The 16,796-nt window shown below is 40.8% G+C and overlaps 1 long non-coding RNA gene across 1 annotated transcript; it reads right to left on the minus strand.

The window, feature by feature from the left end:
• Positions 1 to 1,986: 1,986 nt before the first annotated feature.
• On the minus strand, positions 1,987 to 3,573 carry LOC308294554. Its single transcript, XR_013962521.1, has 3 exons — positions 2,975 to 3,573; positions 2,708 to 2,773; positions 1,987 to 2,392 (listed from the first exon to the last, which is right to left on the minus strand). It is a non-coding gene; the product is annotated as an uncharacterized lncRNA (long non-coding RNA).
• Between the last annotated feature and the right edge of the window lie 13,223 nt (positions 3,574 to 16,796).

The following is a 16,796-nucleotide window of genomic DNA, read 5'->3' on the forward strand; positions in this document are numbered from 1 at the left end:
TGTCTTTGAAATATCAATGTCAAGGCCATTTTTCAAAAACGATTTTGTTCATTACTTGCACTTTTATAGTATTTTTTGTAAGTTTGTTACTATTTTATTGTAAGTTAGTTTTGTTTATAACAAAAGACATACTAGTGAGAAATACAACAAGTAAAACATCCACATTTAACTTTAAAGGGGGGTTTTAAATGGGTGTTTAAATGAGCAAATAAGACTATTCATGAATAAAAGTGACAAATAAAATCACACAACAAAAGCACACACAAAAATAAATAACAATTTCCCTCAAAGTGCACCATATTGTGATTGTGTGCATCCAAGTTAGTATGATGTGTTTTTACAGGATGTATTTGCCATTGTTCCATGGCAAAATATGATGCACCGATATCCATCAGCAAGCCATATCCTCGAGAGTCAAAGTGTTCCTTGCATCCATCCATGTTCCATTGGTTCTAGTCGTTCCTCAGGTTCCTTGGCTGTTGCAAGCAGGTGGCAAGACATGCACTAGAAAGGTGCCTTGTTGGTCTCAGCAGTTGTACTTCTCTGCTACCAATGCTGTGTCTTGTTCTGTCAAGGTCTTCAAAGTTTGTTAGATATTGTATTCGGTCAGAAGCCATAGCTGCATGCTTAGTCCCCACCTGGCCCATGCAGTCATCTCCAGTTTCCAAGGCATATGTCCCCTGATCACTGTCTTGGCTAGTGGTGCTCCAAGATGAGAGACTGCTTGATGCTGTAGAAGCATGTGCCACTGCACATCTAGTGCCATACTGCTACCAGATCTACTTAATCCCCAGTGCTTGGAAGTATCACTACGACAACTCTCTGGGGTCCACTCATAATCCTGGCGACCCATTATTCCCTCCATTAGGTTAGGGTTATGGGTAGGTTTAGTTATAATAGGGCCAGTTGACTCCACATGTACCAGCAGCTTGGTGACAGCCCCCTCAATCTAGTTCAATCTTTGGGATCTCTTCACCTCCAGCTCCTTTTGCAGGGAGCCACTCATCATCATCATCATCAGAGATAACAGAGTCGACAGACGCACCCATCCCTCATCAACTTTACAAATTCTGGGTGTCTGAGGAGAACAAACAGATCTCCAGCTGTGTGTTCGGAATATGGTGTCCATTCAAGCTTGTGGCGATGTAGGTAGAACGGCTGCCTTGGAATCTGAAGGTTCCAGGGTCGATTTCTGGCTCCTCTTGCTTATTTGTCGAAATGTCCTTAACTCTCTTACTGCCACAGAATTTAACAAAAAGCTCCATCCACTGCCAGCTAAATTTGAGAATTGTCGCTCATCTTTGAAGGCCTACTGGAGAAAATTGGCTTTGACTATAAAGACAACAATTATATGGCAACGTAGAATAGAATGTCTACTTTGCAACAGAAAAAGATTTCGTGTCTTTATCATGTTCTATTCATTAGCTAGAAGCTGCTGAATATGGACTAAAAAACAGCTCTTTGAGAACATAAAGCTGAGAAAAATGCATTTTTGTGAAGGAAACATTTTCAGGCAGAAATCTCTCTTTATCCTTTACTGTTGGCAGTAAAATCACACAGTAACATCACACCTGTGCTCAGTGGTTGTTTACAAACAAATTCAAAAAAATAAAAACAAGTGCTTTTTACACACTTTTAGTGTGTAAGAGAAGTAAGAGCAGTAGTAAGGAGCAGTGCAGAACATTGACACAGTGACATGAGATTCAGCCTGAATCCTGCTTCTGCTTTCAGGGTTCTTTTTAGGTTGAAGTACAGTACAAATGATTGATGAAAATGAAAATAAAATATAAAACAACATTTTAGACACTAGAACTCAATTGTAATACTGCAAATGGAAAAAGGTTGTGGCCTACCTGCACTTACACAGGCCTCAACCACTACATGTCTACAGAGTGTATGTGTGCGTGTGTGCGTGTGTGCGTGCGTGCGTGCGGGTGTGCGTGCGTGCGTGTTTGTGTGTGTGTGTGTGTGTGTGTGTGTGTGTGATTCAACCGTCTCAAGCAGGGAAACAGATTCTCCACAGTAGGGTTTCATATTGAAACAGTAACCTGTACCTGAATCACAGAGAATATAAGATTTTATCCCATATTTCACTGGTTTCTGTGGATTGTAGACCTTGAAATTTAGGCGCCCTTTGAATAAAAGTGTACCTATCAATGGAAATATCTTGGTTTGGTTTGTACAGTTCACGGATTTTGGAGATAATCTAGAACTGGGCGTATTTTGAACATCCTGTCACCACTCTTTGCATCTGGACCTGTGTTATCAGTTCCAGGTAGTCCACTGGATCTTGGGACTCTTGGCTCCATTCTGTTTCACTCCAGCCAGGCTCCTCCGGGTCTGCTGAACTCTGCACCCCTACACCTACCACGTACACGAGCCCATGGTCGATCTGTAAATTATACAAATACATAATTACTACGAGTAAGCAGTGTTGTTTTTGACAGCAAATTTTGATTTTGTTTCAGTCGTAGTCTTTTGAATAAAATGTCTTTTAGTTTTAGTCTAGTTTTAGTTGACTGATCATCATAAGATTTTAGGTAACTAAATCTACAGTTGATTTAGTCGACTAAAATCTATTTTGGCAGGCCTTGATGGCATCGTAATGACTGATTTTACACTTGGTTGTGTGCTGAAAATAGCCGATCTACAAGCTCACAACGCGTCTGGTGCTAAGTCTGATTTACAGAAAAAAGGTGTTCTTTACCTATCCTTGTCCTTGGATGACCACGATGTGGCAATGAAGAAGTAGGCTGTGCTGCACTCGACTCTTCTGAAATCACAGTAGTAAAATATAAACTAGTAAACATGATGTGCACAAAATGAAATCAATTATTTACACACCCAGCATGTCTCAGACAGGTCCATGACATTATGATGTAAATGATAAAAGCATTGAACAAACAGATAGCTGTATCTACTCTAAAATGCTATAGAATTATACAAAATGCATCAGTTTTTGTTTTCTCCTTACCTTCAAACGGTATAGACCTAAGAACACAAGGAGTCCCCGGCACCTCTCCATCCGACTCATCATCTAAAGCCAGGAAAATATCAAATAGTTTATATGTAAACAAATCAATTTACAATTTTGACATTAGCAAATATGAGTGACTTACAATAAGTTCATATGTAATACATAAAATGCAGATATAGTAAATAGTTACCATGCATTTACTGTCACAGTGAAATGCCCTTTATACCCTGTATGTATAATATATAAAATGTCACAATGCAACATAGCTCTGTTTACACAAAGCTGTACTCCCTCCAACTGTATATATGTTCCCCATTTTCAACAGTTTTTATTTGTAACACTTGCTTTGGCAATGTAAACGTATGTTTTCTCATGCCAATAAAGCTCCTTTGAATTGAATTGAAAGGCTACATCATCATCATCAGAGATGTAGACTAAAGAAACCTCTCCCTCTCTCACACACACGCATCGTACGCACGCACACACAAACTAAGCCAATAAATCCTAAATTCCCATCAAATAAAAAATCATAGTAGCTGTGCAGTGCACGCGCGTGATAGGAACTCCACGTGTGTCCTGTATAGCGACAAAAACAAACTCATGCACTTGGATCTTAACTCTATGCTTGGATCAAATTGCTGATACGGTCCGGATACGGAAACAATTCTTGCATGTATGTGTACGTGTAAATAGCCGGATGCAGTAGGCGGGCTCTAGACCGGATCCCACTGGTTTATTCGCAATAGAGATCAATCAGACCATGGTCTGATTGACAAGCCTCGGCTTGAGCCTTGAGCCTGCAGGGCTTCATCACGGATGCGGTGGAAAGAACGCCTGAAGCGATTTTATCACACTAGAGGGTCGCGGCCCTGCGATTTTATCACATACAGTATACATGCACTGGATTTACGTCTTACCACTTTGGACTGTAGAATCATGGCATCTGTTCTCCGAGGGGTCTCGCGGAAGCCATTCTTCGTCTGTCTCTTCGCGGTGGCGGCGCGGCGGTGCATCGTCTCTGCTGCTGCGGCGATGTGAGCCCCTGTGCCGGGCGTGGATCCATCCTGCACGGGGGTCGAGCTCCGTCGGGATCGGTTTCCACAATAAGAGGCTCCTATCCACTTTTGGACCCCGGTTCTTCGCGACTGGCACCATCTTCATCATCACGACCAACAGCACCAAGAAATGGAATCTTTTTATGTTCAATACCAACGGCCGCTACAGTGATCTTTTTCTCTTCTTCTTCTTCATCATCATCATCATCATCATCATCATCATCACGACCACCACCACCATTCGCTGGTCCTGGGTCAACAACATGGGTAGGTTGTGTAATCCTAATTCTAACAAAAGTTTGTTTCTATCCGTGGATCTGCTGCTGGCTGCTGCCCCTCGGCCCGGGGGGGTTGGGTCGCGCTTCGGCGGCGGAATGATACCAGCAAGTTGAGGCTGAGTTGGCCAACTACTTGGCCTAATACATCTCAATATTCTAGTACTGCTAAATACTACTACCTACTACAATTACTATACTACTAATACTATAAAACAACTGATTTCCGACAAAATGATCGCTTTTACCAACGTTTCTCTCTCTCTCTCTCTCTCTACTAACAGTCCGATGAAAAAACAATATAGTCCCTGCCAACAGCTAGGCAGGCTCAGAGCAGTATAATCAGAGAGTGGTGTCACCGCGGGGTCAGAAACAGCGCTGGTCACGTGGTTCATTGTCACTTTACACCTCATAGACTTCAATGCATTTTGTAAACTTCCGGTTCGCCGTTTGTCACTATACGCCAATAGATGTGTGCGTAGAAGACCTGGCCCCATGAAGTGAACGGGAGTGACGCAACTCTCCATTCTAGGGCTCTGGGCAGGCTCAGAGTCGCTCTCTACTGGGCAGGCGGAGCCAGGACAGTCTGTTTACTTCTTTTTTTTATGAAGGGTTTCCGGCTGTCCTCAAAACGACACCAACGACCAATTATGCATTCAAAAGTTGTGCAAGGACCGCTTTTATCATAATCCATAAAAAACATCAAACGAACGAACGGCCGTATCGGCACGGAAGTCTCTTGGGGATTGGGGCGAACAGGAACGTTCAAAGCAGTATAAGAGTTAAGCAAGACACTGAACCCCTAACTGCTCCGATGAGCACCTTGCATGGTTTCATGGTGTGAATGTATGTGTGTGTGTGTGTTAATGGGCGAATGTGAAATACATTGTACAGCGCTTTGGAGAAGAGCGCTATATACTGTAAATGCAGTCCATTTACCATTATCAGGTGTTGTCTCTGTTGATGATGTCGCTAGTGGAGAAGAGATCCCAGACATCTTGAATAGGATTGAGGAGGCTGACACCTGGTGCATGTACAGCCTCCATTATAACTAAGCCTATCCCTAACCTTCACTAACCTACTGGTCAGAATAATGGGATGTCGGAACTATGAGCGGACCCCAGAGAGTTGTTGTCTCCTTCACATTACTGCTATACTACACCCCATATTTCCAAGCACTGGGGATGAAGGAGATCTGGCAGCAGTATGGCACTGGTGAGACTCACTTCCACTGCATCAAGCAGTCTCATCTTGGAGCACCACTAGCCAAGACAGTGATCAAGGCACATATGCCTTGGAGACAGGAGATGACTGCATGGGCCAGGTGAGGATTAAACATGTAGTTATGGATTCTGACCGAGTACAATATCTAACAAACCTTGGAGAGGCAAAGACCTTGACAGAACAAGACACAGTATTGGTAGCAGAGAAGTACAACTGCTGAGACCAACAAGGCACCTTTCTAGCACATTTCTTGCCACCTGCTTGCAACAGCCAAGGAACCTGAGGAAAGACTAGAACCAATGGAACATGGAACAGGGCATGACATAAAGGCTTGTCCTGTTGTCCGGGACAAGTGCCCATACTATGGAGTGGAGGGAGCAAGGGGGGTCATTAGCCGTCCTTTTGTTATTATTTCAATGTATGACATTTTTATCCGGACAAGTGACTTTTGTCCCCGGACAAGTGAATGGGAAATATACTTGTCCAAAGGACAACTGCCTCCAAAAGTCAATGTCAAGCTCTGATGGATGGAAGGAGCACTTCCATCCATCAGACTGACTTTAGTACTAACTGACTTTAGTACACTCCTGCCATGTCTGAAGCAAGACACTCGACACTGATGGAGTTCTGTGCATCATATTTTGCCATGGAACAATGACAAATCCATCCTGTAAAAACACCTCATACTAACTTGCATGCACACAATCACAATATGGTGCACTTTGAGGTAGGGATGGGTATCGTCTGCGATACTTTTAATGGTATTGATTGCATGACATCGATACTATCGGGTATCGGTTCACGTAAAAATGAAGATACCTCTTTTCGATACTCTTGGCCGGTCGCATCTGTAACAGTTGGGCTACTGAGAGTTTAATGACTGCTTTAGTAGGCTACACTCGTTACTGTGGAAAATAGCCGACAATAGCCTATAATGTTTATTATTATGATGATTATCCAACGTCTATACTCTCCGCTCCGCCACACTGTGTGATCATCATCATCACCTCTGCGGTAGAGCAGTTAAACTTAAATAAAAAGTATCGAAAATGGTATTGAAAAGGGTATCGTATCGATTCCCAGGTATCGAAAAAGGTATCGTATCGATTCAAAGGTGAACGATACCCATCCCTACTTTGAGGGAAATTGTTATTTAATTTTGTGTGTGATTTTGTTGTGTAATTTTATTTGTCACTTTTATTCGTAAATAGTCTTATTTGCTCATTTAAACACCCATTTAAAACCCCCCTTTAAAGTTAAATGTGGATGTTTACTTGTTGTATTTCTCACTAGTATGTCTTTTGTTATAAATAAAACAAACTTACTATAAAATAGTAACAAACTTACAAAAAATACTATAAAAGTGCCAGTAATGAACAAAATCGTTTTTGAAAAATGGCATTGACATTGATATTTCAAAGGCAAGATGATCCTTAATGGTCAAAACAATGTCAGAAATGAATTATACATGTCAGCATTAGTTGATTTAGACCTACTGCACCTGTTTTTACTCCTAACATTGGCCAAGTTATGGCCCACAGTCTTTGGAATAGCAAAATGACCGTGACCATGACCTTTTGAGGTCCAAATCACCCAAAATGGTCAAAACAATATCAGAAATGAATTCCCCACACCACAATTAGTCCAAATAGAGGTATTACATGTGCATATACACCCAGAAACAGAAAAGTTGGATTTTCATCATAGCCGATGGCAGCCATATTTGATTTGGCCATTGCGCCATTCGTGGCACTATGGCGGACGGGCACCTCTGTGATTTTTCATGTCTAGGGACCCACTGACTCAGTTCAGGTGAGAAACTCCCCTAACACCAAATTGCGAACAGGACTTTAAGCCAGATACTGTATTATAGGGGCAAGATACCAGAGAAACACCACTTATGTAAAGAGATATGTGACAAACAGGCCTACAGAGGCACACAACGCACGGGAGGAGAGGCAGTGGACGGAGGACAGTGCACCTGATGAGGACTCACATGCACAGACTACTGACACTCACACTCCACATTTCATGATAAGTTAAGTACACAACAGCATCCACATCATTTAGCTTGACTATCTCTCTCTCTTTCTCTCTCTCTCTCTCTTTCTCTCTCTCTCTCTCTCTCTCTCTCTCTCTCTCTATGTGTGTGTGTGTGGGTGTGGGTGTGTTTTCTTTAGGGGAATCCAGAAGGAGTGAATACATTCTGCGGCACCAGCACCAGCCATGTAACCTTCGCAGAAGGCACCGTCGCATGGACCCAGGGACGTGCTGGCCATTGGGAAAAGCGGGACAACTGCCCAACGGCCGGTTCATTCCCGGCCGGTCCAGGCCAGCCATTAGGAAAAAAATTAAAATAAAATGTCGGCCTTCGTTCCATTTTGGGGGCTGGGCGGCCAACAAAGTAAATCGTCACTGTCGGGCAGAAACCTCGTAAATATAACTCATGTACAGTAATTGGCCCACTGGCTTGTCACTTGTCGTGATCTGAAATGGCGAATCTTTGAGTAGCAGCAGCGCTATAGAGAGAGATCTCTCTCTATAGCGCGCAATAAGGGCCTCTCCAACTCTTTTCCCCTGGCTGAATCAGGGGCCCAGCACGTCCCTGCATGGACCGGCAGTTCGACCACCACTCACGCTGGATCGGCGGCAATAGGACCGCCGGACGCCACACAGACCGGCAGTTAGCTCTGGTCCAGAGCATCAGCTGCTGAGCTGCACTGACGTCCTGACAGGCGGCTGACTAAAAGACTGGACCAGGATTTCTGTACCCCTACGAGGGCTCAACTTCAGTCAAAATAAACAAACCGCCGCTTATTTCCGGTCAAATTCCGGGTTGTGTCTGCGGTGGCCGCTGGGTGGCGCTAGGTGGGTGCGCTTTATTTCATGACAAAAATATGTATTTTACAGAGTGGGTGGAGTGCTGAGAGGTTTCCCACCGCAGAGAATAGACTTTCAACAACAAAAAACAACCTTTGGTTAGGTGAGTAGCGAAGAAGTTTTGTTTATTTTGACTGAAGAAATCTGACAGAAATCCTGGTCTAGTGCAGAGCGTGGACCAGAGCTAACCGGCAGTTAGACCGGCAGCAGGACCAGCATCGCCGGTAACTGCTGTGGCAGCCATCACTGCATGGACCGGCAGTTTACCGCAACGTCCAATTAGTACAACGGTGGTTAGGGTTAGGATTAGGCATAGTTTTACTGAGGTTAGGGTTAGGGTTAAAGGAGTAGTTCACCCCCAAAATGAAAATGTTCCTATTGATTAGTCATGCCATGGAAACTTGAGTTCAATAATGTTTTTTTGTATTCGTCGCATTCCTTTAGATTTAGTGTAAATTTACCCCCATTGATTCTGGATGGGGACCCAAATGCATGGCCCTGGATGGGGACGCAAATGCATTTGGATCAGAATCAATGAATACTGAATAAGTAGTTTATGACATCTGTAGACTTGTAGATTTTAATATGATTATTACTGTTGGACAAAGTAAGCAATATCACTTATGGCTCTTTCTGCAAATAATTATGACTAAGGCTTGTTTTGGATATTTTTCTTTGCTATACAGTGGGTGCTCGTTCAGATTTATTTTTGTAAACATTGCCGTAGTGCTGAATTAAGGACCTCACGATTTTCAAAGTGCGGATCTGGATCACTAGGCGTTATAGAAGTTATAAAACTATGATGTTTAGGTAGGCCTTATCTTTATTATTACCTTATTATTATTTTCCTTTTGACTGTATATGTAGCCTAATGTTTGTCTTTGTCTTACTATGTAACTTTTTGTTTAATGAATAACATTTAATTTGTCCAATCTGTATGTTAATACAATCTATATACAATTGGGGTGGTTGTATTCTGCCTCCCTGCTCTTCTATTGAGACATTTAGATTGTGTCAAAAGTCATGTCTCACCTAGACACAGGATCTGACATTAATTTTGACCTAATTCCAGTTATCCTCTGAGCAAGCAGGCAGGCTCTATTAGCTCAATGGTAAAAATGTCAGCACTTGTGCAGGAAACTGGGTTCATATCCGGCGTAGAAGATGAAAGTTACATAGTGCAGATATGTCAGGTTTTCCGTTTTAATGTTAATGATCTTATTATATTTCTGCTCTGTTTTATGTTAACACTGTATTCTTAAATAAATATTTTGTTAAATTGTATGAAAGCAAATATGAAGCAAATATTCCTTAAAGCAAAAGCAATTATGAGCAATAGACGCTGAATGTATCTGTACCATGGTTGTGGATTAAAGAGAACCAGATAAATCTCTATTTATCTTTGTCTTAATTAAGTGTGTATTAAGTTAAAGCTATACTGTGTAAGTTGCTCAACAAGTGGTCAGTAGCGGTATTGCTTTTTTCGGCCGTTTTTCGCCCAGAGTCGCCGCGGACCACCGGAGCGGGGCCGCAAACCACCGTGACCGATACGAATCCGTATAGGGGTAGAACGTAATTTTCTGGCCAGGATTTGGGGAGTAAGAGGTTAAGAATACTTCCATGTGTGTGTATGATCCGCGATGTGATTGGCCAACGTATACACAACGTATACGGATGATGCAGATGACGTAATTTTGCCGGGAAATCCCGCCCCTGTCACGGCTAAGTAGAAAACATATAAAGAAAAGGCTTTTGGGGCTGAAATTGTGGGGGTTCTAAAACTTTAGCGATTTAATAGTTAGGACAATTTTAAGATATGTTTTATAAAAAAAAGTTACATAGTATAACTTTAAAGGACAACTTTGTTTTTTTACAACACGGGTTCATATTTTAGATTGTAACTAGAAGAAGTGCTCTTCCGAGCACAGGTCTCCACCAGCCATGCGTCCTGGTGGTGCTATAATAGGCCAATGTCAAAAGGGTGGCATGTGTTCTTCACCAATCTTAGACCTTTCATGGCGCCACCATGAGGCTGATTTGAACATTTTGTAGTGTAATTTCTTCCTTGGCCTTTTGCGAATGTGTGTGCACAATTTCATTACAATTGCACGCTGTGTTTGATTGGAGGCATTTTGTTCGAAACGGATCAATCCTGCAAAGTTTGGAGGCCAATCTTAGCCAATCAGGATTGAATATTTAATACGGGACAGATCCGTCTTGATCATATGACTGTGTTAATTTTGGGTAAAATCTGAAGGAGTAATATCCAAAAATGTGTCTTACATAAGTCGGCCTCCTGGTGGCGCTATAAAAGGCTGATGTGAAAAATACAAAGAAAGGGTTTTTCCTTGGCCTATAGGGAGTGTGCTTACAAAGTTTGAAACTGATCGGTGGAGTTATAGGTAAAACCACGAATAGTTATAGCGCCACCATGAGGCTGATTTAAAAAATTTGAAGTGGCATTTCTTCCTCGGCTTAGTGGGAACGTGTGTCCGCGATTTCATGTTAATTGCACTCTGCATTTGTGATTTGAGGCATTTTGTCCAAAATGGACCAATCTTACAAACTTTGAAAGTCAATATCAGCCAATCAGGATGGAATATGGACAATCAGACAGATCCGTGTCGATCACATGACTGTAGAGACATTGTCTACTGATTTGCGTTATTTTTGGACAAAATCTGTAGGAGTAGTGTACAGAAATGTGTTTTGCAAATATCGGCCTCATGGTGGCACTAGAACAGGGCCATTTGAAAAATGTGGGGCAGAGGTTCTGAATTGGCATCCAGGGAGTGCGCTTACAAAGTTTGAATCTGATCGGTGGAGTTATAGGTAAAACCACGAATCGGCCTGTTATAGCGCCACCATGAGGCTGATTTCAAAAATTTGAAGTGGCATTTCTTCCTCGGCCTAGTGGGAACGTGTGTGCGCGATTTCATGTAAATTGCACTCTGCATTTGTGATTTGAGGCATTTTGTCCAAAATGGACCAATATTACAAACTTTGAAAGCCAATTTCAGCCAATCAGGATGGAATATGGACAATCAGACAGATCCGTGTTGATCACATAACTGTAGAGACACTGTCTACCGATTTGCGTGATTTTTGGTCAAAATCCGTAGGAGTAGTGTACAGAAATGTGTTTTGCAAACATCGGCCTCAAGGTGGCGCTAGAATAGGGCCATTTGAAAAATGTGGGGCAGAGGTTCTGAATTGGCTTCCAGGGAGTGTGTGTGCTAATTTTGGCAGCGACCGGGCCAACGGCGCCGGAGATTAGCTGTACACAAACTTGGAGGACGGACGCACGGACGGACGGACGCACGGACGGACGGACGGACGGACGCACGGACAGGGGCGAAAACATACTCTCCCTCAGCCTTCGGCTGGTGGAGACAATTAGAGAAAAGAAACGATGAGTGTTAAAATGTTTTAATTTACTGTTTTCTATCATTTTAGCAATTTTAACAATTTAGATTTCAGTGGGTCCGGGCATCCGGCTAAATATGTGGCTAAATATGTATTTTTTTGCCAAAATAAGCCCATTCCCAAGATGCAACGCAATCTTTCATGGGTAGATGTGACTTATGGGTGCTAGTAGTGTTACTGTAAATAATAATAAAGAAATCGTCGGCTTTTGCCATTGTTTATATCACATCTGCATCTTCCAACCTGTAGACTAGTGACACGCCCACATTAGTTACCAGTTCAGAGCAAGAAAAAAAGTGTTTTTCGGTTGGTTCCAGTTCTGAACAAACTTTTAGGCTTCTTAAGCGATTCATTTTCAGTGGAAACATTCTGGACCGGTTCAAAATTAGGCAGAGGTAAAAGAAAAGAGTCATAACAAAACACACAGCACAGTTTGTTGCTGTCATAGTAGAGTCTCCATCCATCTCCAACAACATTGATACTTATCATCTTCACGATAAGTTGTCTTCCCTCGATGACCATACAGACTTATTCGAAGGCAAAACAATAATTTAGATGGCATTTTTACATAAACCGACTGTATTCGATGTACGTACAGATTATTGATGTTTTTACTTTTTAGATTTTATTGATATTATTGACTAGGTCCTTGGTTTACCTAGATTTTAAGATTATTACTTCTACCGGTATATGCATTTGATGTATTTACCTTGTGCTAGCTTGGTTAGGCATACTGTACTGGTATATCACTCTGGATTAAGAGTGTCTGCTAAATGCCTAAATTGTAATTATAAATTGTAGTATTTTTATTGTCTTTCTACTGTACTTATTTGTTTAATCTCTCACAGAGTTGAGGAAAGTTACCCTTGCTTTCATTCCATCATGTGTGGACAACTTGTTTCTATTAAGTCAGAGAGCTTCCTTTCCATGCTTAGATAACACACACCTCTATGGTACAGTGAGCTGTATGCACCAAGACTGTCAGGCAGAAACCTTGTATCTCCAAGTTTCAAATTTGCACGTTCTTTCGCAAAAGCCCTGCTTCATCATACAAGACTGTTGCATACAAGCACACAACTGGGAGTGGGTGTGTGGGTGTGCTTGTAGATTGGCTATTTTCAATAAATCATTATTAAAAATGATAAGCTAATGCAGCTAATGATAGCTGCATTTGATTGATTGATTGATTGATTATAAAACGTGTTAATATACTCACCCAAGTCCAAAGAGACACAAACTGACCCAATGGACAGGCCCTTATAGAGACACACATACTGTACAACTGATCATCATCATATTTATTATTTAGGAACATTTATGAATGTGTTTTATTCTAGTATAGATTTGTATTTCAATCTCTTTTTACAATGCTTTTTAGCATGAATATTTAAAGGGAAACCTTCAAGACTATGTAGCCTCGAGAGCTAGCAGGGGATACATATTTACTACTTTTTTGACAATGTTATTTTTTATTTGCACAACTGGGAATGTGTAATTTGATTAGAAAACACGGTTTTATTTTTGAAATCTTGCTACTGAAAGTTGCCTGAGACTATCATCTCAAAGTAGAAACGGACTGAGGGATCTCAAAGCTCTGACTGACTATTCAATAATAATTCACACAGGGCCTGCAGGCTGCAGGTTAATCCAGCAGTGTTTATAGCATATTGTACACATGACTCATGAGCAACAAAATGTATATATGAATTGTGTTAACAAATAACATTAAAATTAAAAGATTATTTTTTAAATATAATTTACACATGGCCCCCCAGGCTGCGGGCTGTGGGGCTTAAGCAACACTAAATTGCTGCAAAACTAAAATTTGAAGATGTGATCGGTCAAAATGCAACATGAAGAAGTGACAGACTCATATTTTAAGACAAAGGTTTTGGGTGGAGAAGGAACTGAGTTTTACGGTACCGGTAAGTGTTGAACAACTTGCACATCATGATGCAGTAAGCAAAAACCTCAGTAAGATGATTCCCTTTACGTCTTAAGTTTCTTCTGTCTTTTACAGGCGATACTTGGACTTCAGCCTTCTGGTAATTATGAAAAAAACTATGAATTAATAATTCTAACAATTATGATAATTATTATTATATTTATTTCTACGTGTGGGCTCACAGTGTATGTTTTTTCTACCGCAGGAAGTGTATGTCAATTCTATATTGTTTCCAGTCTTAGAAAATCTCTTTCAATCAGTAAACTACAGTTAAGATTTCTTAATAGGTGTTGGCTTCCTTCTGTCTTGCAAGACAATGGATTATGTGCCAGGGATTAGTCTGTTGTTGGGCTACAGGCGCTGCTGTGGCTGAATAGTCTGATGCTCGAGTGGCAGTCTGTTACCACAGATGTACTGTGCCCCTCTGGGTGCTGATGCCACCTGTATATTATGTACCATTTATTTACCTCTGGATGCCTGCCTTGAAGGCAAGCCTCCATTTGCTGCGGTCCAAATGCTACAGCTTCCCGGCCTGCTGGGTCGATGTTGTCTGCCTTTTGACCGAAAAGGGTTTTGGTAAAAGTATGGACAGCCCTTTAGTCAGTTGGTCGTCGACAAACATTTTTTCCCACGGTGTGTATGGGTGTAGACACAGCTCACTGAGGTGACAGGGCCTCCCGCAGACATTTGTAATACGAAAATTAACTTTTATTGATGCGGAAAGAACTAGCTGAGTTGACTGCTTGCTTGTTAGTTCCTGAATAAGTGCCAGTAAGTAAGAAAACCTTCAGTAATTAATATGGATTCCTTTTCTGTCTTAAGACTCTAAGACTGTCTTGTACAGGCGATACTTGGACTTCAGCCATCTGGTAATTATGGAAGAATAATGAATAGTAGTCGTATAGTCGTATTCTGGGCAAACAGTGTATGGCTAAGTAAGGATATGTGTGATGATTCTATCTTATTACATCCCGTCTCACATTATCTTGTCTAGTTATTATCTTACACTTAGACAATAGTAAAAAAATAAATGTATAAAAATGTTTATTAACATGTGACTACTAACTATAGTTAGGTGTTCTAGTTGTCATGGTTAATGATTTGCCACATCTGTATACAAATTTGCTCATAAGATATACTGTAAGTGAACATGATACTAATGGACATAGAAAATAAAGTTACATCTGCTTTGGAACCATGAGGAGGGATGATTTATTTCTTATTCTCTGCCTATTCCCTAAATGCCTAGATGACAGTGTGCAGGCTGAGCACTCTTTCAGGTTAAAACTCTTCTAACATACGCTAGGCCTGCCTGCACTCCACTATGAGTGATGCACATCTTTATCAGCGTAGAAAGATGAAAAGTAGGAAAAATAAACTTTGTTGTAGAAATAAGACAAGTTTTGGATTAACTCTGTTGTCATTAGAGCAATTTTCCTATATCATAATAGTAAATAAAATGAATAGCAAAAGTGCCAGTAATGCATACAACTATGCTTTGGTTACATTTTAATTTTTACTTACTGGTATATCATGGTTGGATATATGATTTTAGTAGCTACTGTCTCTTGTTATCACTGCCTTCGGTCCAAAAATGACCGAAGGTCCAAAAATGACCGAAGCAAGCATAAACAATACAAAGACATAAATAATAGAACTTAAAGCTAACAAACTACAGTATAAACATAATTATACAACATGTAATCAATGTACAAATAAATACAAAACACACCTCGCTGGCTTGGCTGCATGTTAACCAAAGGTAGTGAGAGGATGAATCCATGACAACAGCAAGGCACAACTGGAACAAAATACAATAACTTGATCATAACATTCAACCCATATATCAACTTGGATAATGGATACACAATTCACATATAGCAAACAACAAGTACCTTGTTCCGTCCCGCGACACGTTCAAACGACGCTCCTTAGTGAGCGGAAGTGTAGAGTGTCACACACTTGAGGGAGTAGGAACTATGCCACATATAAAAGGTTCCAGCCTGTCCTTAATTAGCTACTTCCGGTACCTCAAATACATGGGAAACTTCAAATACAAGGGGAACCCAAGTTCAGGGGCAAATTATATTTAGACCAAATAAAGAACATAAATAATAACAAAAATGGCTATTATGGCAGTCACACTTGTCTTGAACCATCCTCGTTAGGTAAGTGTTCACAGTAGCCTAAAAACAAAAGCCTGGGTACTAACTGTAGACAACTAGACATGCATCTCTTTCTCTCATTTACGGTGCACACAATAGCCTACTGTTGTTGTCTTCTTAGTGCTATAATAGTTCTGGTTGTTTGTTTTACTGTAATATAACAATGCTTATATTCTTAACCTAAGACTATATCATGGTTGAGGTTGATATGATTTCAGTAATTTGCATCCATATGCTGGAGTCTAAAAGAAGGGAACGATTCATCCAATTCAGGGGAGAACAAAATGTGTTAATTGATAAAACTTTAAAAGAATTCATGATTGTATTTCAAACATTTTAGGAAAGGTTTAAAGATTGTTACATTTTTAAATACTATTTGGTTGTAATTTCCTATCAGAATCATAATGAGAGATCAAAACATTTAAATAGTCTTTTTTCAACAACATTATTTACCTCAATATAACGAAGCGTTGATCAAAACACTGAAAAGTTAGCATATTTATTAATAATAACATTGTCAGTGTCTGTTTGTGTGGATGTGTTAAGGTTGTGTTGATGTAATACACTTGTGTTAATGTTCTATTGGTGTTGAGTGCATGTTGTCCACTTTCTACAGTAAACTCCAGGACATCTCCAACACCTCCAACAACATCTCTTCCAGGAACACAGACCACTGCCTCTCTCACTGGCCTCTGACAACCCACCAGCAGAGGGTAAACATTTATTTGATTTATCCCGTATCATGTATCAAGTTCTCTCTCCTCATAGGATCAAATTGGTATCCTGACCTGAAAATGAATAATCTTTCTACTAAAGAGCTGGAGAGACAGGGAGACATGTGTTAGTGAA

Source organism: Nannobrachium achirus (assembly GCF_963921795.1).
Source record: "Nannobrachium achirus genome assembly, chromosome: 2".
Taxonomy (NCBI): domain Eukaryota; kingdom Metazoa; phylum Chordata; class Actinopteri; order Myctophiformes; family Myctophidae; genus Nannobrachium; species Nannobrachium achirus.